Source organism: Saimiri boliviensis, chromosome 16 (genome assembly GCF_048565385.1).
Source record: "Saimiri boliviensis isolate mSaiBol1 chromosome 16, mSaiBol1.pri, whole genome shotgun sequence".
Classification (NCBI taxonomy): Eukaryota; Metazoa; Chordata; class Mammalia; order Primates; family Cebidae; genus Saimiri; species Saimiri boliviensis.
The window spans coordinates 34,725,030-34,749,615 of NC_133464.1; the positions used below are offsets into that span (position 1 = coordinate 34,725,030).

The 24,586-nt window shown below is 37.8% G+C and overlaps 1 long non-coding RNA gene across 1 annotated transcript; it reads right to left on the reverse strand.

Annotated features, from left to right (window-relative positions):
• Positions 1-307: 307 nt before the first annotated feature.
• LOC120365593 (uncharacterized) lies at positions 308-21,502 on the reverse strand. Its single transcript, XR_012514232.1, has 3 exons — positions 21,402-21,502; positions 9,678-9,767; positions 308-416 (listed from the first exon to the last, which is right to left on the reverse strand). It is a non-coding gene; the product is annotated as an uncharacterized LOC120365593 (long non-coding RNA).
• Positions 21,503-24,586: the final 3,084 nt, after the last annotated feature.

The window sequence follows — 24,586 nt, forward strand, 5'->3', positions numbered from 1 at the left end:
CCTGCCCAATTTAATGTTTCCACCTGCGTAACCACAAAGCCAACATGAACCAGAAAATAAAGTGCCATGACATCAGGAAATCATATCCTTTTAAGGTATGAAACCTACAAATGAAAATGTCTAACAAAGCAGGGAACAACCAATATTGGTGGGCATTTGCAGTTCTGAATAGGATTCACTTTTCTTCCTAACACTCTGCTGTTTTTCACTAATACTCACAAGAGTTCGCCTGTTGGCGTTTCTCCTGCTCCCACCCACGTTTACCAGTGGAGAGAGCAGAGTCGGCTTCTACCCAGACCTTGCCCACACAACAGAGTCAACCATCCTCAGAGCCAGCAAAGGGACAGGTTCTCTGCTTTGTCCTCAGACTTCTTTCCATTTTGTTGCTCCAGGTTAATGAGTGAGAAACTTCAGGCCTATAGGGAACATCAGCAGATACTGAGATCCATTGCAGAGACTGTATTTTTAAATACATTTGAGGACAAGAAGCCAATGTTCTAATCTGGGGATTTGTAAACTGACTTGAAACATTCTCTTTCCCCCAAAATGACTAAAATTTTTTTGAAAATCATTCTGTGGTCCTGATTAAAAATAAATAAAAATGTCACTCTATCACTCCTAAAAGGCATGCTGTAGCAGAGCTATGATCGAGGCAAAAAGGTTTCTAACTGGGCTTCTGTTTTAAGAAAGGTTTGCTGATTTAATTCCCAAATTTGTGGAGTGTGTGTGTGTCTAACTTACATGCAATGGAGTTTTAAGATTTAATAAACTTCCTGGGAAATTATTATGATGATAATCATTTGCAGTTAGTCAGAGCTGTTCGGAGAGTCAGTAAGTCCAATAGAATTCCTTCACCTCTTGATATGAATCAGGTTGCCCCTAAATTCCCACTTAGCACAGAAAAGCAATATATGTGTGTATGCATATATGTGTGTTTGTATGTGTATGCATATATGTTTGTGTTTGTGTATGTGTGTATGTATTTGTGTGTGTTCACGTGTACACATTCCTGCAAGTATCTGAAAGAGAAAGGGAATTCACATATTTTTAGACCTAGGGTTTAAGTAATTTTTGTTTCTCTCTTTTTTTTTTTAAGACTGAGTCTTGCTTTTGCCGCCCAGGCTGGAGTGCAATGGTGTGATTTCTGCTCACTGCAACCTCCGCCTCCTGCTTTTTCTAGTGGCTCACCTAACACAAACTGAGAAGTATGACACAAGAAAGCCAGTAGAAAAATTTACAAAATGTTCCAGAAACTAAAATGTACAGGTTCAGGGCTCATTTTTTTTTATTTTTTTGGTTTCCGAAATTTAAAAAATCCTATAAAAGTTATTTATGGCTTACTATATAAAGAAGAAAGGAACTAATCTACCGAATGTACTCTCTTTGAAAAAGAAAGACTGGCATGGATGTTGAATAAGGTATAAATCAATAGAATGCAGACATTTTATATCTTTTTAAGCTGGGCAGAACTGGTACTGTCTTGATTAAGAAAGACAAGAGGACATTTTCCCTCACCCTACCAAAAAAAAAAAAAAAATCAAGTTGTATATTTTGTACATGCCTGGCGAAAGGGGCAAATGAGATTGGAAATGTAAGTTCTAGTTGCCTAGCTGGACTCTGTGGGTCTCTAGTGTGGGCTAAGCCAAGTCCAAAAGAGTCCATCTGACCAGGGTGTGTCTTCTAATTTATCCAGCCAGACGGAGCACTTTTTAAAAGTCCTGTAGAGGCTGGCTGTGGCCTGATAAAAATATCACATTCTTCATGACATGCATTTTCTTTGTTTAAATGTAAAATTACTTATGCTTAATTTCTTACATGTTTCATTCATTCAGCAATTATTCATAGAGTCCTTTGGCTATGCCAAATACTGATACAATCAGAAACAAAACATAGCACCTGACCACAAAGAGATTTTGGTCGAAGAACCAGGGAGCCTGTAACCAGATGCAATTACCTTTAGCCCTTTGTGGGACTCTGTTCCTAAAATTACTGGGACTATCAAAACTGAAGCTGGCAAAATTAAGATCTGGTAGAAAATAAGGAATCGGGAGAGATCCCATTTCCACAACAGACCAGATTCTCCCATGTTAAAAACCTGCACCAATAGTGAACATTTCTCTTGATGAATTTTAATTATTTAGAAAACATTGTTGCATCCCTGGGATCTGGGAAATAATAGAATTTCCTACCAATTTCAAAATTTGTGGACTCTAGAATTAGTTCCCCTAGGTCTAATACAAACTCTACCTTTTATTAATATATGACCTAGGGCAGGTTCTGTGCCTCCGTTTCTCATCTGTTAGCTATGGGTTATCATAATACATTTACCTTATGAAATTCTTATCATGATTAAATGAAATAAATCATTAAAAAGTGATATACATTAATATATATTCTCTATTTTCTGCCTCTTTTTTTTATTGCAAATCTCTTGTTGCTGGTAAGTTTGAATTTAGTGGCTTTCGGTTGTTTGGGGTTTGTCATTGTTTTTGCACTTATATTCTCCCTTCGTTTACTTTCACATTGTCAAAGTTCTCAAAAAATTTTTCTTTACCTTCTGAGGTAAAGCCTCTCACAGCCTCTCAACTATCCTTAAATCTAGGGCTGATTTTCTGAATCTGAAAAGTACAGAGTAATATTTTACAAATATTAGTTCTGAAGTCAGACAATCTTTAGTTTAAACTGGCCTCTGCTGTTCTTCAATTCTAATGCCTCTGACATCAGGGTCAGTCTTACAATGTGCATATATAAGGTCATGTTTCCTTCTCTCTCTGTAAAGCTGTTGTTAAACCTATAATGTTTTGGTTGTTGTTTTGAATTTTTGGTGGATTTTTGCTTTGTTTTGTTTTATTTTGATGATCTTCATATTTAGGAAACAAAGTACTATTTCTGTTTAAATAAATAATTTATTTAAACTCTGTAAGTCACTGTTTCTTCATTTATAAATCTATGTTACAAATAAACTTCTTTCTTAAACTTGATATAAAGAATAAGTAAAATAATGCTTGTATAATGATTAGCATAGTGCCAGGCACGTAGTAAATGATTTATACATGTTAGTCATTAATAATTTGTATCTGCATTTTGCATTTAGATGTTGAAATATAGCAAAGACAATCCTAAGCCAAAAAAAAAAAAAACAAAGCTGGAGGTATCACGCTACCTGGCTTCAAACTATTCTACAAGGCTACTGTAATCAAAACAGCATGGTACTGGTACCAAAACAGAAATGTAGACCAATGGAACAGAACAGAGGCCCTGGAGTAACATCACACATCTACAACCATCTGATCTTTGACAAACATGACAAAAACAGGCAATGGGGAAAGGATTCCCTATTTAATAAATGGTGTTGGGAAAACTGGCTAGCCATGTGCAGAAAGCTGAAACTGGACCCCTTCTTTACACCTTATATAAAAATTAACTCCAGATAGATTAAAGATTTAAACATAAGACAAAACACCATAAACACACTAGAAGAAAACCTAGGCAATACCATTCAGGACACAGGCATAGGCAAGGACTTCATGACTAAAACACCAAAAGCAATGGCAACAAAAGCCAAAATAGAAAAATAGGATCTAATTAAACTTAAGAGCTTCTGCACAGCAGAAGAAACTATCATTAGAGTGAATTGGCAACCAGCAGAATAGGAAAAAAATGTTGCAATCTACCCATCTGACAAAGGACTAATATCCAGAATCTACAAAGAACTTAACAAATTTACAAGAAAAAAAAAAAAAACCCGCAAAAAATGTACTAATTTACACTCCCACCAACAGTGGGAGTGAAAATTATTTCAACCATTGTGGAAGACATTGTAGCAATTCCTTGAGGATCTAGAAATAGAAATGCCATTTGACCCAGCAATCCCATTACTGGGTATATACCCAAACGACTATAAATCATTCCATTATAAAGACACATGCACACATATGTTCCTTACATCACCATTTATAATAGCAAAGAATTGGAGCCAACCCAAATGTCCATCAGTGATCGACTGGATAAAGAAAATGTAACACATATACACCATGGAATACTATACAGCCACAAAAAAGGTTGAGTTCATGTCCTTTGCAGGGACATGGATAAAGCTGGAAACCATCATTCTCAGCAAACTGACATAAGAACAGAAAACCAAACACCGCATGTTCTCACTCATAAGTGGGTGCTGAACAATGAGAATGCATGGACACAGGGAGGGGAACATCATACATCAGGGCCTGTTGGAGGGTGGAGGTGGGTAGAGGAGTGATAGAAGGGGGTGGGGGGATTGGGGAGGTATAACATTAGGAGAAATACCTAATGTAGATGACAGGGGGATGGATGCAGCAAACTACCATGGCATGTGTATACCAGTGTAACAATCCTGCACAAGCTGCACATGTACCCCAGAACTTAAAATATATTAAAAAAAAAAAAAAAAGAAACATAGCTAGGTCCCCTGTCTCTTCAGTAAACCATAAACTGAAACCCATAAGGGTCTATGGTTGAAGGAGTCATTATCATCACCTTTTTAAAAGGGAAATGCATTAGAATATTACAGATCTTAATTGTTGGATGTTTATATATAAGTGGTGGATGGCAATATATGGTGGTTATTTTGACAGGCTGAGTGTAGAGACCCAAGAAAATTCACAGAGTAGCCCTCTGCAAATTATCTGTGGAAAGCATCCTTGGTGAAGTCTCTTAGTCTGTTTATGTTGCTATAAAGAAATACAGAAGACTGGGTAATTTGTAAAGAAAATAGGTTTAGTCGGCTCCCAATTCTGCCGGCTAGAAGAGTGGGCATCTGGTGAAAGCTTCAGGCTGTGTCCACTCATGGCGGGTGGTGAAGGGGAGCTGGTGTGTACAGAGATCACATGGTGAAAGGAAAAGCAAAAGACCAAGTGGGGAGGGGCCAGACTCTTCTCAACAATGAGCTCCCACTGGAACTAACAGAACAAGAACTCACTCACTACCAAGAGAATGTCACCAAGTCATTCAAGAGGGATCCATCCCCATGACCAAAACACATTAGGCTCCACTTCCAACATCAGGGATCAAATTTCAACATACGGTTTGGTAGTACAAACATCCGAGCTAGCAGGAAGTGACTTCTAGACTGAAACCTGGAGGATAAGCAGGAGCCAGCTAGGTAAGCAAAGGGGAAGGAAATGTGCAAGCAAAGGAACAAGATGCACCAAGTCCTCGTGGTGAGAAAGAGTTTGGTGTGTTAGAGACACCAATCAACGTTATTAAATTATGATTTACCATATTTACAGAATATTGCATATTCGACCATAAGTGAAGAATGAACGTCTTTCAAGCTTAGGGGAATTATTTCTAAAACATAGATCTTTAGATTCCTAACCCAGAAATCAAATTAAACTTTTTCTTTTTTGAGATAAGGAAACCAAAGCCCACAAATGAATGAAAGAGAAGCAGGGAGACAGAGAGAAGGTAGCTAAAATAATGGGCATATGTTATGGTCAGGCAAGTGACATCATACATTGTTGAGGCTCAGAAAATGATAACCCAAAATGAAGGCCTCAGAAGCAGTTCGCTCTTATTTTCTCTAACCTTCTGTTTCCAGCCCTTCATTCTTCCCCAAGGCAAGCCACAGAAGCTGGAATCCCTTTTCCCCAAGACAGCTCATAGAAATCAGAACCTGCTTCCCCTAAACCAGGCGTCCCCAAACCTTTTACACAGGGGGCCAGTTCACTGTCCCTCAGACCGCTGGAGGGTCGCCACATACTGTGCTCCTCTCACTGACCACCAATGAAAGAGGTGCCCCTTCCTGAAGTGCGGCGGGGGGCCGGATAAATGGCCTCCGGGGGCCGCATGCGGCCTGCGGGCCATAGTTTGGGGAAGCCTGCAAACAGTCATGAAACCTAAAAATCTTACTCTAACTTTCCTTCCACCTTTCTGTGTAAAAATTGGTCATCAAAAAATTATCTACCCTACCTTGCTTGATTGTAGGTCATAAAACCTCCATTCCAGAGAGTGTCCTGCCTCACTTCCACAAGGAAGGCATGCTGCACAGGGATGCCAAGAAGAATCTGAACAGATTCTAAGTTTTCCCACTCAGTCCATCAGCAGGAGAATATACCCTTTTTGTCCAATCCTGTTTCCATACTACGTTGAACCTAAGCATAAAAATGAACAATTTCCCCCGTATCTCTGGGTCTTCATTCTGAAGGCTCCTGTATCATATCCAAACTCTGATCAAATAAATTTGTATGCTTTTTCTCCCATTAATCTGTCTTTGCCAGTGATTTTCAGTGACCCTTCAGAGGGTAAAAGGGAAGTTTTCCCTTTACCCCTACAGCATGCATAGTAGGAGACTGTGAAAGAGAGATGTTAAACAACTCACTCAAACTCGTAGCTTTAATAAGAGGAGATCCAGAATTCAAACACAGATTTACAGTTCTCAGTGTCTAAGATTGTTTTTGTTAGACCACTGTGGAACTTGTGTGAGTTCATACACATGTGAACTTATCTTCACAATGGTGTTGAAACTGTTTGCCTGTGTGTTCATTTCTGTACTAGTCTGTGAGCTTCTTGGGATTTTTTTTACTATTTGGAAGCACAGTTCCTGGTAGATGGATAAATTCAACAAGATGATGGTTGGATGGATGGATGGATGGATGGATGGATGGGTGGATATTTGAAAGAATATTTGAATAAATTTTTCTGAGATTCTATTCAATTACCTTTCAAAGGTATTGTGATACTCTTAAGTGTATTTTTAAATCGAATTAGTCACCTAAATTTCAAAACATTAATAAGAAAGCTTCCATAATTTTAAAAACAAAAAATATAAAACTGAATGGTTCTAAATCCAGGAGAAGTCCTTCCTGCACAGTGATTTCCTTGCAGACACAACATGTGGCCTGTGTGTTCTTTGGTCCCTAATATCTGGCCTCTGTCATATTTGTTATGCATACTGAAAGTTTAATCAGTCAACAGTTCTCATTCGAGTCATTTACGACTGGCCCTTTAAATGACAGAACTAGAATCCACCTCTGAAAATAATATTTTTCTAGTGGACAAATAATTCTAGCCTCATCCAAAGAGGGGTCTAAAGCTAATATTTTACCACAAAAAGAATCATCATTTATTGGAGAAATATCTAACCACTGGTATATACAGGCACCAACTAGTCAGAACAGATGCCATGGTCCACCAAAAAGATACCTCAATACATCAGAACAGATATCCATGTAAATAACCAGTCCAATGCACAATGTAGGGCATAAATATCAGCCCTGCTCACAGGTCCCTGGAGATGAGGAACAGAGACGTGGTTCTTGAGGAGCAGAGAAATATAGATCAAAGGAAAGAGGACCATAGAACTAGGCTACAATGTGAGGACTTGGTTTAGGAACAGGCTAAAATACAGTTTCTAGAATTTAACCACAAAATTCATATCAGTCTTGTAGCAAGCCACAAGGGTTACTAAGAATATGGAACACGGATCAGCTTGCATATTTGGTGCTGAATAATCTGAGTACTGACTTAGAGGACCTAACAAATGATGGAATTGGCCCAGTGGCTTTCAGAACAAAATAGAACCTCTAGGTGGAGATTCTAACTGATTCCATTGTGCAAAAACAAGAAAAACATTTCTGACGTTGAAAACAATATCATGTGTTAGCAGGACCAGCTTCCTTTCTTCTTCCCGTCTGTTCCTTTCCTTTCTGTCGGAATTATCTAGAATCAGTTTCTGTTTCTTGTAACCAGAGAATAACTAATACATCAAATACTTTGCCTTGTAATTTTGGGGTATTTAAAATGATTTAATGTAAGATTAATGGAGAAAACTTAGCAAGATTTGACAATGTAAGTAATGGACTTTCCCCTATGGCTTTACAGTGAAGAGGCTATTGTTGGTTACCGATCACTGCTAGGTTTCAAGGCTCTGTCTCCCACACAGCCCCATCCCTTAGTTCATGCTGTTTTTTTTCCCTGAAATGCCCTGTCTAATATCTCCACCAGTAGAAAGCATACTTATCCTTAAAACACTGATTTAAATATCAGCTCTGCAGAGTCTTCCCTATTTCTCAAGATAGAACTAATCACTCCAAATCTGTGATTCCTGGCAACACCACTGCTGTTGGAACAATGCCTTGGACTGCAGGCAACTGAGCTTCTCAGAGGATTCATTTTGGGTCGCCCAAGGCTACAGCAAATATTAAAAGTTATATTTTATGATTCATTGGTATAAGGATGAATATATTAATATTATATATTAAAACATTGACTCTGATGTAAAAGTTCACTTTTTCTTCCTATTTCAAAATAAATTAAAACATTTTTATGGACATTTAAAGGTATAGTGGATCCTTGGCCCTGTGCCTGCTACATCTAGTGGGTAAGTTATCACTGCCTGCACATGCCCTGACCTAGACATTTTTCTTACTTATCAGGCCATACCTTAAAGGGGCTTCTATGGAAGAGGAAAAAAATTCGTTCTCATCTGGTAATAAGACAAACTTAGCATAAGGATCAGGTGATTCAGATTCCAGGGGCTGCTCTTAAAGGAGGTTTGAGTTTATCTCCAACAAAGAGCAGGTTGAAGTTTGATCCCCATTGTGGTGATACTGGGAGGTGGGGTCCAGGAGGAGTGGTTTGAATCAGGGGGACAGATCCTTCATCAATGACTTGGTGTCATTTTCGAGGTACTGAGTGAGTTCTTGCTCAGACAAGACTGAAATAGTTCTCAGGGAAATGGATTTGTTCTTATAAGAGTGTAGGTTTATTTTGGTTTTTGTTTGTTTGTTTTTAAGTTTTTTGAGACGATGTCTCGCTCTGTTGCCGGGCTGGGGTGCAGTAGCGCCATCTCGGCTCATTGCAACCTCCACCTCTTGAGTTCAAGCAATTCTCCTGCCCCAGCATCCCCTGCCTGCCCTCCACCCGCGAGTAGCTGAGATTACAGGCACCCACCACCACACCCAGCTAATTTTTTTGTATTTTTAGTAGAAATGGGGTGTCACCATGTTGGCCAGGATGGTTTTGATCTCTTGACCTCATGATCCACCTGCCTTGGCCTCCCAAAGTGCTAGGATTACAGGTGTGAGCCACTGCGCCCAGCTGAGAGTGCATTTTTGTAAAGCCAAGATGCCTCTCAGATTTTGTTTCTTCACACATGTCCGCCTTCCCTTTGACCTTTTCCACCATGTTATCATGCAGCAAAAATTCCCTCACCAGAAGCCAGAACCAGGACCTTGAGCTTCCCAGCCTGCTGAACTGTGAGCTTAATAAACCTCCATCCCTTATAAATTATCCAGTCTCAGGTATTCTGTTACAGCAACACAAAATGGATGCAGATAGAGGCTTATATTTTTTCCTAATTGAATTACTTGAAGTATATAATGATTCTTTTTGTTAAAAAACATTCTAAACCCATTGAAAGTTTGCTAATTCAAAGTTTAAAAACATTTTCCAGATAAAATTAGGGCTACTATAGTCATTAGCAATTATTTCTTTTATTTAGGGATGCACCAATTTAGAATAAAATTTTAGTTAGTCCAAAATAAAATAACTATCCTTTGCATGATGCTTCACAATTTTCTAAGCACATTCACATATATTATTTATATGATCCACACACCAAATCTGAACTATTGCTGTCATTTATTTTTCATTTGACAGGCAAGAAAAACAAGCTTCAGACAGATTAAGTGACTTACCCAAGGTCACATAACAGGTAGTGCAGTCTGGGACTCATGCCCAGTTCTTCTAATCCAGAACCTCATATTCTTTTCACTGTATCATGCTGCCTGTAGAAAAAAAGCATCTATGTAATATGTAAACACATACAGAAAAAAGATGAGCTTACGATCTAAGTAGGTTGATGCTCTATTAGAAAACCTAATGGCATTTCATGAAGATATATATAATTGTGTTGTGTGTTTAGTTTTAAAACATTTTAATAAGAAGATGGTTGACAAATTTTATTTTCAAGGAGAGTCAAAACTACCCAATTATATTTATTTATGCAAAATTCTATGGATCATGAACTTGGGTTGAAGTTACGACACATACATCAGAAATACATAGATAGGTGTATATCTTTTTAATTTCAAGTTCCAAGTCTTGTGCTGTTTAGGTTGTCAGTGTCACTCTTCTTTCTCCTCCCAGCCTCTTAAGCCCACCCTTTTCAGGTATGCAGCCTAAAGCAAACTTGACTTTCAGAGGGTTTTCTTTCATCAACTCTTTTGCTCCTGAAAGGGGTAATTTCTCCACAAAAGAAACAAATCAAAAGGAGGAAATGGCATTGAACAAATCTGATCATGAAAAAGGCAAAATTCTTTATAGCATGAAAACTAGCATATCATACACTTTTTTAATGAAAGCTTATTAAAATTAGCCGGCATGGATCTTCACTCTTCACAAGAAAGTTGGGCAAACTAAAGAATGATGCTGCAGAGATTTCAAAAGCATGTGTGACTCAACGCCATACAATACACAAATTGACTATGTCAAGTATAAACGTGATTGTAGTTTTCACTGTTCTAGAAGCTAGTCTGACTGAACAGAAGTTATATTAAGCTAAGTCACCAAGATCAGTTGATAATTGAATAATTTAATGTACACATTTCACCTCAGTTCAATTTCATTTCAATTACCTACAAAAGGGTTGGGGAATAGTGATAAGATTTTTCTGGAATGCATTTCCAGCTTAAAAATACTTGTGTATTGGCCGGGTGCGGTGGCTCATGCCTGTAATCCCAGCACTTTGGGAAGCCGAGGCAGGCGGATCACAAGGTCAAGAGATCGAGACCATCCTGGCCAACATGGCGAAACTCCGTGTCTACTAAAAATACAAAAAATTAGCTGGGCATGGTGGTCCACGCCTGTAGTCCCAGCTACTCGGGAGGCTGAGGCAGGAGAATTACTTGAACCTGGGAGGCAGAGGTTGCAGTGAGCCAAGGTCGCACCACTGCTCTCCAGCCTGGTGCCTGGTGATGGAGTGAGACTCTGTCTCCAAAAAACAAAAACAAAAAAACTTATGTATTATTTTACTTATAAATAAAAATTAAATTAATTTAACTTTACAAATGCCTTGATTTTACATATCTTACATTTTATTCACTTCATTTGTGATATGAATACAAATAATTACACTGTATATTTTTAAAATACACAACCTAACTTTGTTATGCATTCTATATTCTTCAAGTTTTTGGTCTCTGGGTCACAAAATAAAAGGCATATTTCAGGTGCTGCCCCATGAGTTTACCTCTGCCACAGATTGGTTTTTATCTACAATGGATATCCTAACCAGAAAGTCCACAGGTCAAGCAAATGCTGCACTACAACCTGGCTCAACACAGCAGTGAGGTACTTAAAGCCATCTTGGCACAGTACTTCTTCCTCGTAGTCAGGCAGTTTGTTGCCCTACTAGTAAATTTCATCTGACAATCTAAGAACAATATTTGCTCTCCTATATTTTACTTATTGGCACATGGATAAACATTATAGGAGCTAAGAGGAAACAGTCAATACAGATGGAATGCTTCACAAGGCAGATGGGCTTTTGAGGATACTTTTATATATATATACTTTAGGTTCTGGGATACATGTGCAGAATGTGCAGGTTTGTTACACAGGTATACATGTGCCATGGTGGTTTGCTGGTTTCCCATCAACCCATCATCTACATTAGGCATTTCTCCTAATGTTATCCCTCCCCTAGCACCCCAACCTCCAACAGGCCATAGTGTGTGATGTTCCCCTCCCTGTGTCCATGTGTTCTCATTGTTCAACTCCCACTTATGAGTGAGAACGTGTGGTGCTTCATTTTCTTTTCTTGTGTTACTTTGCTGAGAATGACGGTTTCCTGCTTCACTGATGGCCCTGCAAAGGACATGAACTCATTCTTTTTTATGGCTACATAATATTCCATTTGCTTTATCCAATCTATCATTGATAGGCATTTGGGTTGGTTCCAAGTCTTTGCTATTGTGAATAGTGCTGCAATAAACATACGTGTGCATGTGTCTTTATAGTAGAATGATTTATAATCCTTTGGGTATATACCCAGTAATGGGATTGCTGGGTCAAATGGTATTTCTGGTTCTAGATCCTTGAGGAATCACCACATTGTCTTCCACAATGGCTGAACTAATTTACACTCCCACCAACAGTGGAAAGGTGTTCCTATTTCTCCACATCCTCTCCAGCATCTGTTGTTTCCTGACTTTTTAATGATCACTATTCTAACTGGTGTGAGATGGTATCTCATTGTGGTTTTGATTTGCATTTCTCTAATGACCAGTGATGATGAGCTTTTATTTTTTATATGTTTGTTAGCTACATAAATGTCTTCTTTTGAGAAGTGTCTGTTCATATCCTTTGCCCACTTTTTGATGGAGTTGTTTTTTTCTTGTAAATTTGTTTAAGTTCTTTGTAGATTCTGGATATTAGCCTTTTGTCAGATGAATAAATTGCAAAAATTTTCTCCCATTCTGTAGGTTGCCTGTTCACTCTGATGACATTTTCTTTTGCTGTGCAGAAGCTCTTAAGTTTAATTAGATCCCATTTGTCAATTTTGGCTTTTGTTGTCATTACTTTTGGTGTTTTCATCATGAAGTCTTTGCCCATGCCTATGTCCTGAATGGTTTTGCCTAGGTTTTCTTCTAGGGTTTTTATGGTTTTAGGTCTTAGATTTAAGTCTTTAATCCATCTGGAGTTAATTTTAGTGTAAGGTGTCAGGAAGGCGTCCAGTTTCAATTTTCTGCATATGGCTAGCCAGTTTTCCCAACACCATGTATTAAACAAGGAATCATTTCCCCATTGCTTGTTTTTGTCAGGTTTGTCAAAGATCAGATGGTTGTAGATGTGTGGCATTATTTCTGGGGCCTCTGTTCTGTTCTGTTGGTCTATATGTCTGTTTTGGTACCAATATCGTGCTGTTTTGGTTACTGTGGCCTTGTATATAGTTTGAAGTCAGGTAGTGTAATGCCTCTAGCTTTGTTATTTTTGCTTAGGATTGTCTTGGCTATACTTTTAATAATCATTTATAGAAAATCTATCATGGTTCAGGTGTGTGCTCAGCTCTAGGAAATACCAGGAGGAAGACATACCCCTAACCTCAAAGAGCTCAACAGAATTATCATTATCTTACCTCCCAAATTTAGCATACTCGTTGGCACATAATAGGTGCTAAATAAATATTTGCCGAATCAGTGGAAGATCTGCTTATTACTGCAAGACAATTGCTACAAACATAGTCATAAACACACAAGAGCTCCAAGCTGGAGGGGCAGAGTAAATAAGAGGAACAGGCATGAATGAAATGAGGAGGGATAATAATAGGTGTGGCTGGGATTACACAATACAGAGGAGAAATGTGGTGTAAAAAAAAAAAAAAAGTTCTTCAAGTGCAAGATGTAGTCTGGGTGCCGTGGCTCAAGCCTGTAATCCAGAAACTTTGGGAGGCCAATGCGGGTGGACAACCTGAGGTCAGGATTTCAAGACCATCCTTGGCAAAATGGTGAAACCCCACCTCTACTGAAAATACAAAAATTAGCCAGATGTGGTAGTACACACTTGCCTGTAGTCCCAGCTGCTCGGGAAGCTGAAGCAGAAGAATCGCTTAAACCTGGGAGGTGGAGGTTGCAGTGAGCCAAGATCGTGCCACTGCACTCCAGCCTGGGTGACAGAGTGAAACTCCATCTCAAAAATAAATAAATAAATAAATAAATAAATAAGATGTAAATGAATTTTATAAGAAAGGAAAAAATAAGCTAATGAAGACAGACGAAAACTAAAAATTTTCCAATGTTTACTTGGAAATTGAAAGCTTTGACATCACTGATAAATATGAAATATTGTATTAATTTTAAAAAAGATAAATTTTAAACCGTATTTTGGAGACTTCAATTATGACTTGCCATGAACAAAATCAGCAATGTTTTAAAACTTCCATTTTTTTCAACCACTTAAGTTTTTATGCTGAATGATTATAGATTGTTAAGCATTGTTTTCCACAGTACTCCTTAAAACGTTTTTGAAGTTAGTTTTTTAACTTAGGGAAAGAATGTTGTGTCATAGATTTGGTGATGGGAATTGTCAAAAATAGAATTAATAAAGAGCACACTTTAAGAAAAACTAGCACTCACATAATTTATGACTACCCTAGAAAGTTCTTAATGTTTTTCAACGTTACTTTTAATAAAAGTACACAGAGCAATAACTAGTAATGATTTGCATAAGTCTGCTGAGAATACTTTTTGATTCTTCAAAAAGAATCTTTTTGAATTGATAGAACTGGAATCAGAAATACAAGCAAGTCATCAGTTTTGCTTTGCAAGTGAAGTCTAAGTCCAGAGAGCAACTAGAAATCTGACAAAACAGAGTGCAAAAATTTAAAATTTTAGATCTCAGTTGCATTTTGGCTATGGGAGTTTTTTGAGTTGAAAAGCATGACAAATATTAAAAGGATAATTTCTTAACAGGACAATCTCATAATATCTATAAGAGATATAGGCATTGTTAACAAGTATATTAATATATGATTCTAACAAAGATTTCTTCATTCTCATAGCTAAAACGTAGCCAACTACCTAAGAGTTACCTGTTGCTAAGACAGCTCTTAACCTTCATCACTACCAGTATAGACTTTTCTGTTCTAAAATCCTGACAATGTTTAAAGCTCTCTCAGAGAAGTCCTGACTTCCCAATAAGGCCACCGAGGTACTGGAACTTATAGTCTCGGCTCCTGGGGAGGCTAAGGCAGGACAATTGTTTCAGACCAGGAGTTCGAGATTGTAGTGCACTATTCTCACACCTGTGAATAGCCACAGCACTCCAGCCTGGGCAACAGAGAGAGACCCCATCTTTTAAAAGAAAAAGATTTATTTATGCTTATTTTTACACATCAAAGTAATACAGGCATAATGCATTTTTTGAGAAACATACAATAATAAATGCATTTATGTAATTTTCAACTTTTTTCATTAACAGAAACATTCTGAATTACAAAAGACAAATTTAATTTGCTTATTGATATTGTTTAGAGGTGAATGTTTACATTTGATTTGGTAACATATAATTTGGTTCTCTAATTGCTTAGGTGTTTAGACATTAGGTAAGTTTTACAGTGTCTCAAGCAACTTACAGAAGAATAAATTAGTTCTAAGATTATTTCAATGAAATATAGATTAGTCGAAACATTTGGCTCTAACCTACTTTATTCTTATTAAAGCTTGGAACACACCAAAATAAATATGCCAGTAACATAATATTGCTGCCAGATTGTTAAGAAAATCTGGCCAAATTTGATTCTATTCAAGAATAAGTTTTTGTTTTCAAAATATATAATGGGAACTATCAAAATGACTAAAACTTTCTATATACACAGGCCCCTTATAGCCTATGAATCCAAGTCTACCCGAGTTTTACTCTATTTAAAATTGATTTGGATTGATTCATTTATTTTGGAAATAAAGGGATTAATTCCATTAGAACCAGAAGAGCAGAGCCTACAACAACCCTCCCAATGCAACTATTTTCCAAAATACTGGAAAGAGACTACTAGAAGATGACAGTATTCTGAAGATGTAAAGCAAAGATGTTCTGAAGAAGAAAGACAAGATGTTGTGGTCCCAGAAAACAGTGAAGTTCAAATAATTTAAAAAGTGATGATAGGAATAAATCAAAGGCAGATTTGGCTCCGAGGGGTTGGGGAAGAAGACAGACTGAAAATTATTAAACTGTGGCAAGTAATTAGAAAAGGCCCAAATAAAATTCTGTCTGATATTGATACTGAACAGAACACTTATGCTTTGCCTGAGCATACTGTGGAACTTAGCAGTTGCTTGGGGAAAAATTCTGGGCGGAGGCCAAACAAGTCAGTGTAGTCTTTGTAAATTTTACCCAAAAAAGGAATGTACCCTTACACAGGTAGCCAGCAACTATTCTTATCTCCAGATGTGCATGCCAATCTTCTCTTTAAGAAGGGAAATCTATTTCCCCTCTTCTCAGCTCCGACCTGGACTTGAGACTTATTTTGACCAAGAGGATGTAGCAGAAGTGAGGGACACTGTGCCCATTCTGAGCTGAGGCTTTAAGAACTCTGGCAGCATCGATTTTCTCTGTCTTTTGGAAACCAGCTGTCACGCTTGAAGGAAGCCAGCTTAGACTGCTCCAGGAAGAGATCTACCTGGAAGAAGACTGAGGTGCTCCAGCCACTCAAACCACGCCAGTTGAACCACCAGATGTGTAGGGGTGGTGGAGGGGGGGGCCTTTTTCGGTCTTTCAGACCCAGCCCAGCCATCAACTAGTTATACTTGTGTTACCCCAGTTGATACGGCATGGAGCAAAAGAGTTGCCATTCAACTTATAAAAGAAATAACAAATCATAAGCCACTAATTTTCAAGGTAGTTATACAGCAATCAATAAGTAGAATTTATTGCAAATCCTAAGGAAATGTAACAAGAGCAGAGACGAGTAGCTGGAGAGTAATAGATGAATTTTAAATGAACTATTTTTTTAAAGTAACATGAAGTGACACATGCTAGGGTAGACAATAGAAGAATGGAAATAGAAAGTGGCAAAGAAAGCCAAGTAATGAGTCTGGGAGGCTAATGACTGAATGTCGAGTCATTAAACCAAAAAGTATCTTGAACATGGGAGAAAAATTAATTGTTGTGATAAAAGAAAACTGGTCATTTTCAGTGATAGTAAAAGAGCTTACTGCATTCCAATTCGAATATGATTAGAGCAGCTAAACAAAAGTTAAAAATCTCTTTGGATAAATCAGGCAGCTACCAAAGCAGTCAATACTTCAGGAGCCATGATTCCAGAGAGAAAGGAAGCTTGGTGACATGACCTCAACAATCTGTGGAAGTCTGATGCGTTGAATGATTTCCAAGCTACAGCTCCACAGGACTGAGAGACTAAGAATGCAAGAAGAAGGTAATATCCAAAGGCTGGAATCCTAACAGTGTTCAACAATCTTATTACTGAAAAATTAGAGTTCAGGGCCCTCCCAGAAGGAAAACTACTAGCAAATTTCTTATACTTCCAGTCAAGACTTCAGAAGGACTATATTCTAAGAATAAATGTGAACTACAATTAGACTTCATTTTACCAAGTACTGAAACCATCTCTGAGCCAACTCAACCTCAGGTAAAACTGCGGTGAACTTCTCCTAATCTAATTGTTAATTAGAAAGGGGGGGAAATCCTCCCTGGAAGAAGGGTAACATCTATGAAAGCCTCAATTATATAATTTTTCAAACACAGTGTCTGGTACTCAATTTAAAAACTACAAGGTATGCCTGGAAAAGATAAAATATCTGGCATATAATAGAAAAAAAAGACAATGGAAGTAGACCAATAGGTAATCCAGATATTATAGTTATTACTTGTGGTCTTTGTAATTATTATAAATACATCCAAGAAAACAAATGACAAGATGGAAAATTGTACGAGAGAACTAAAATCTATTAAAAATTACATTTAAATAAAAAGTCTGTTAATAGACACTACAATAACAACAAAAATAAAACCCAATAGATGAGATTAACTCCAATTTATACATAGCAGAAGAAAAACTTAGAAACTAGAAGGAAGTTTCATGGAATATATCCACTAATGCGTTTGGAGGAAAAAATGATAAAAGCCACAGTAAAAAGTGTGCAGGATAGGATGAAAAGATCTAACAGACTCATATATGGCCTATAAAAAGTTTGAAAGCCAAGAATAGAAGGCATCATAGATTATACCTTCCCACAGATGGTCATAAACTCTTTAGTATGGCATTTCTCCCATTGAGAGGTAAAATCTAATTCCCCTCTCCTTGGATTTGGGCTGTTCTTAGTGACTTTCTTAACCAGAAGAAAATGGTAGAAGTGGTATTCTAGGACTTCTAATCTTGGTCATAAGAAGTCTTAAAGCTTCCACTCAAGCTTCTTAAAACACTCTGTCTGCTAGTCTTGAGCTAGCACATAAAAATTCAATTAACCTGAGACTACCCTACCGGAGAAGCCATACGTATCCACCATGGTGAATAGCCCCAGCTAAGCCAGCCTTTTAGTGATCCCCACCAAGGGGACATGTAAGAGAAGCCATCCATCAGCAGAATACCTCAGAGTGACCTCTCTTCGTACCATATGAAACCCTAGAATTTCCCAGGGTTATGCTCATTATTAATGTAGCAGTTGATGAAAAGTCAAGGACATCGTGTATTTAAATGGTATGGGGTGACAAATGTTACCAATCATTTTTAGATTAATGAAAGAGGATCTGCAGTATCACAAACTGCTGAAATTACACAGAGCATCTCCTATCTATTTAGTTCACTAGAACAGGGGTTGGCAAACATTTTCTGCAAGGTCACAGATTGGATATACTTTAGGCTTTATAGGCCAAGAGGTATATATACACATATATACATACACACATACACACACACACACACACACACACACACACACACATATATATATATATATATATATAATAGAGTATAATATTTTGTGATACATGTCTACTAATGAGGAGAATGAAATTATTCTGGGGGTGATAGCATTTAGTTTAATTGGGGTTCCAAATGAGTGTGCCTCATCACCAAATAAATTGGACATGTTCAGCTGTAAAAACCATTCATAAGCTGTACAAAAATAGTCATCAGACCAGATTTGACCCACAGGCTGTGGTTTGCTAACCCCTGTACTACAATATAAAAAAAGTAAACTGAGTAGCTTTCCTTGAAGCTCCTCTGCAATTAGGTAAACACACAAGGTTAGTGTTGTTTTTGTTTTTTGTTTTTTGTTTTTTTTTTTTTTTTTTTTTTTTTTTTTTTTTTTTGAGACGGAGTTTCGCTCTTGTTACCCAGGCTGGAGTGCAATGGCGCGATCTCGGCTCACCGCAACCTCCGCCTCCTGGGTTCAGGCAATTCTCCTGCCTCAGCCTCCTGAGTAGCTGGGATCACAGGCACGCACCACCATGCCCAGCTAATTTTTTGTAGTTTTTAGTAGAGACAGGGTTTCACCATGTTGACCAGGATGGTCTCGATCTCTCGACCTCGTTATCCACCCGCCTCGGCCTCCCAAAGTGCTGGGATTACAGGCGTGAGCCACCGCGCCTGGCGTTGTTTTTGTTTTATATGCTCTTCTGTTGGCTTCGCACAGAGCAGGGAAGATCCGCAAACACTTCTTAGGTGCTTTTATGTGATTACTGGACATATGAGTAATGATATGGTTCGGCTATATTCCCACCTAAATCTCATTTTGAATTGTAGCTCCCACAATTCCATGTCATGGGAGGGACCCAGCGGGAAGTAATTGAATCTTGAGGACAGGTCTTCCCCATGCTATTCACATGATAGTGACTAAGTCTCATGAGATCTGATGGTTTTATAAAGGGGAGTTTATAAGCTCTCTTTTATTGTCTGCCACCACGTGAGACATGCCTTTCACCTTCCGCCATGATTGTGAGGCCTCCCCACACACGTGGAACTGTGAGTTCATTAAACCTGTTTCTTTTGTACATTGCCCGGTCTCAGGTATGTCTTTATCAGCAGCATGAAAATGGACGAATACAACTAAAGTGATAAGAAACTGCCCTTCAGATTTCTCTTCCCTTTTTTCTACATCTCTTGACTTCACTTAAGACCCCCTTTAGAAAGCCTTCCCATCTCTCTGGCACAGAATAATAGAATTGGCTTTATCTGCTAAATATATCTGGGCCTTGAGACTCTGGGTTACTCATCCTCTCTCTGTAAAATCTTCCCTATTTAAGTTTAAGCATCTTCATTACCAAAAACATTTTTTTCCAACCTCAGTCATTTAAGTTATAATATAAATTTCTTTGAATTTAATTAAAGTATAAGTTGGTTACTGGTCTGCAAGCACCCCTTCTGTACCTTAAGGATAATCCTACACAGTCTTTTTCATCTGTTCCACTAAGTGTGCAAAATGTCTCCTTGAATACAGGCAGTGTTTGCTAAGAAACACTTTGTTGTGCTAGATCTAAGATAAAAACCAATACCATCAATGAAAATAGTTATGTGGTATCATTATTTTCACCTGTGATTAGCTATGGGGTTTTTGTTAAAACCCAACACACTGTATCTGAAAAACCAAGTGAACTGAGGTGAATCAACATTCTTAGAAAAGTTCCAGTAACTACTACTAAAAATTGCACACTATCATTAAATAAATTCACATGTTGCTAACAAAAACACACAGTTTAGACAATTAAATTCAATTACTCCACAATGGAAACAGTGCTGTTTTGGAAAAGACAGCATTTGAACTGTCATTGCTAGGCATCCTCCCATTCTCCCATTTTATTTCTTTGTATGAAAACATTTATTTTGTGAGAACTAAACTATTGTTGAAATTTTCCAGAGGCTCCATTTATCTGAAATGATAGCTAGTGAGAAATGCATAGGGTACATAATTAGCAGATACTGGCACACACAAAAAATGAATAACCTAAAACTGGAATTTCTTCATTATTTTTTCTGTGCCTAGAAAATCAAAGAAGATCATATTCATCTTTTCTTCAGACTCTCTTACATGGTGTTTCATTACTTTTATATTTTCTTATAATGAGTGAGTTATTGTAAATGACCATCTTATTTTTCCCAGTTTTTTGTCCACATATTTCCATCTGCACCATTAGAGCACTGCATTATGTTGATTAAATTACCAACTCCAATGAGTTCTCACTAACTTGAGCATTTTCATCTTTGTTCATAAGGACGTGAAAGGGTTGTTGTGAATGTTGTCTGATTTTCTGACAAAATTATATTTGACCTCTGGTAAGTGAATCTAAACTTCGGGGTGATTTTTCTCTGGAATATGTTAATTACTTCCCCAAGGAACTCAGCATATTTTGCTTATCTAACATATCCAATATGTCATTCTCTTTTACCTGGAATGGGTTCTCATGGAAACAATAACTTCTTTTTTTGTCTCAACAAAGATGCATTAAGCCTAGGCATAGCAGTTCCTAAAAGTATAGTAAACGTCATTGTGCAAATTTAGTAACTTCAAAAGGGCAGAATCATCAGAAGACTCATAGCTGTTGGCTTTGTCACCTGAGAACAGAATTGAGCAAATGCATCAAAGGATTTCTGTACTTGGTTCTAAGTGCTTTTTGTGAAGATAAAATGTGTTCCATCATTTTATTTACTGTTTCCATATGTCTTCATCAAGATTCCTCCATTTTGTCACTGTGCATTCTGGAAAGGACAGCTCATTCTGAGAGTATCAGTAACCACACATGGTAAGGATTTCATTGTTAATCAATTGATTCGTAAGTGAATTCTACTATTAGCAACATCTAGAGTATCTCACTGTTTTCTGAATTTTCCCAAAGCATACCCTTAGTATGTGTTAGGGGCTGAATTGTGTTCTCCACAAATTTTTATACTGAAATCTAAACTCGCTTACCTTGGAATTTGATTGTAGTTGGAGGTGAGGTCTTCACGGAGGCAATTAAGTTCAAATGAGGTCAGGAGGGTGGGCTGTGATCCAGTATGGCTGGTATCCTTATAAGAAGAGGAGAACAGGACACAGGCGCAAAGTAAGACTACATAAAAACAAAGGAGGAGACACATTATAAGCAAAGGACTTAGAAGCAATCAATCCTGTGAACCCAAAATATTGAGACAGGTATCAATTTAGAAAGTTTATTTTGCCAAAGTTAAGGACATGCCTGTGACACAACCTCCAGAGGTCCTGACGATGTGCCAAGGTGGTTAGGGTACAGTTTGCTTTTACATATTTTAGGGAGACATGAGACATCAAATCAATATGTGTAAGATGTATATTGGTCAGTTCCATGAGGTGTAACTCGAAGCAGGAGCCTCCAGGTCTTAGGTAGATCAGAGAGAAAAGACTGCAGTCTTTTGAGTCCTTGATCAGCCTTCCACTGAATACACCACTTAGTCTGGCTCAGTGATTCTACATTTTTACATTAACAATAGGGCAGAGGAAGCAATCAGATGTGCATTTGTTTCAGGTAAGCAGAGGGATAACTTTATGTTCTGCACCTGTGGAGGTAAGGGATCTGTTTACGTTGCCAGGGTAAAATTCAACAGAACTGTGTTAGGGCAAAGATCCAGATCCACAAGCAATTTTCTTACGGGAAAATTGTGAGGGAAGTATGTAGCTCTTTTATCTTTTTAGCTATCTTATCTAGGAATAAAAATGGGAGGCAGGTTTGCCTAATGTAGTTCCCAGCTTGACTTTTCCCTTGCCTTGGTGATTTTGGGGGTCCTAGCATTTATTTTCCTTTCACAATACCTTTATCTTGGACTTCTAGCTTCTAGAATTGTGAGAAAATAAATTTCTGTTGTCTAAGCCCCCCAGTCTGTAATACTTTATTATGCAGCCCTAACTAGCTAATACAGTATGCCAACTTAGGCAACAGTTGTTTATGCATATATTTTAGCTTCTAGAGGTCAGCCTTATGAGATTCTTGGAATTAAAGTCCATGTCTTAAACATTTCTGTGTCCTCTAGAACATACTCTTTTGCACATAATAGATGTTTAATAAGTATAAACTGAATAAATTAATTTTAAAATACAGAAATAGTACAAGATTTTTCTATGGGAATATTTTAAAGCAAGCTTTGAAATACATTTTTTAAGAATACATTTAATTTTTAAACACAATATTAAGGAAAAGGATTTGCAAATATTATGATGTGCTACTATGAATAATACCTAACATGGTATTATTGAAAGGGCTTCAATATATACGGTAATTGGATTAGTTCCCTACTGCTACTATAACAAGTTACCATCGTGAGTAACTTGAAACAATGCAAATTATTCTCTTACAGTCGTGGAAGTCAGAAGTCTAAAAGCCAGGTCTTGTCAGGACTGCTGCCTCGCAGAGGCTCGGGGAAGAATGTTTCCTTCCCTTTTGCAGCTGGTAGAAGCTGCCTACATTCCCCAGCTCCTGGCACCTTTCCCCATCTTCAAAGGGCATCCCTCCAACCTCTGGTTTTGTCATCACGTCTTCTTTTTTTGACTTTGATCCTCCTGCCCCCCACTTATAAAGAAACCTGTGATGACATTAAGCCCATCTGGATAATCTCCTCATCTCTAAATCCTTAACTTGATCATATCTGCAAAATCCCTTTCACCATAAAAAGTAATATACTCACAGATCCCAGTGATTAAGACCATGGACATCTTTGGAGGACCACTCATTAGCCTACCACAAATTTGGGCAGGCTCTGGGCTTATGCTGTAATAGAAGGAAGCGAAGAAGCTAAAGCAGCCCTGGGGACTACCCAGAAAAGGAAGTAGAGAAGAGAGCCTGCTCCAAAGTGAGTGTAAGTAAAGGCAGGTGGAGGGTGATTGTTTAAAAGGCTCAGGAGTGCTTATCAAGTTCAGGAGAGTGGTCCCAGAAAATGAAAGTAAAAGCTGTTCCCAGTTCCTGTCAAGCCCACCACCATGGTAAATTAACTTCTAATTTATTTAGTAGGAGGAGAAATGGAAAGTATATGCCTGCTAAATTTGAAAATTAATTCAATTCAAACTATGATTTCTGGCAATCATTCCAGGTCCATGTCCTAAAAAATACTTAACCCTTACAGAGGTATCATATTAAAACTTAATTTAATGGCCAACAGGCATATGAAAAGTTCACAACATCACTAATCATCAGGGAAATGCAAATCAAAACCACAATGAGATATTAAATATTAGTAAATTAGCATAGCCATTATGGAAAACAGTATGGGGATTTCTAAAAAAGAAAGAAACAAAAAACAATACTACCATACAATCCAGCAAACCCACCACTGGATATTCATCCAAAGGAAAAGAAATCAGTATATCCAAGGGATACCTCCACTCACATGTTTATCAAAGCTCTATTGACACAGCAAAGATATGGAATCAACCTAAGTATCCATCAGTGGACAAATGGATATGGGAAATATGGTATATATACACAATGGAATACTATTCAGCCATGAGAAGAATGAAATCATGTCATTTGCAGCAACATGGGTGTAAATAGAGGTCATTATGTTAAGTGAAATGAGCCAGGCACAGAAAGACACATGTCACATGTTCTCACACACATGTGGGAGCTAAAAAAGTTGATCACATAAGAGAGAGAGAGTAGAATGATGGTTACCAGAGGCTGGGAAGGATGTGTCTGTGGTGGGAAGGTCCACCACAGAGACATTCACCACAGATACACCAACAAAGACAGTTTGGTTAACAGGTACAAACATACAGCTAGAGAGAGTAAGTTCTAATGTTCTATAGCGGAGTAGTGTGACTATACTTAACAATATATTGTATATTTCAAAATAACTAGAAGAGAGCACTTCAAATATTCCTAGCACTTCGAAATGATAAGACAGGAGGTGACAAACACCCCAAACACCCCGACATGATCATTATACAGTCTATGCACATAACAAAATATCACATCTACTCCCATAAATATGTACCAATATTGTGTATTAATTTTAAAATGTAAAAAAAAAAAAATGCTGAGCATGATGGCTCACATCTGCAATCTCAGCACTTTGGGAGGCCAAGGTGGGAGGTTTACTTGAGCCCAGGAGTTCAAGACCAGCCTAGACAACATAATGAGAACTGCTCCC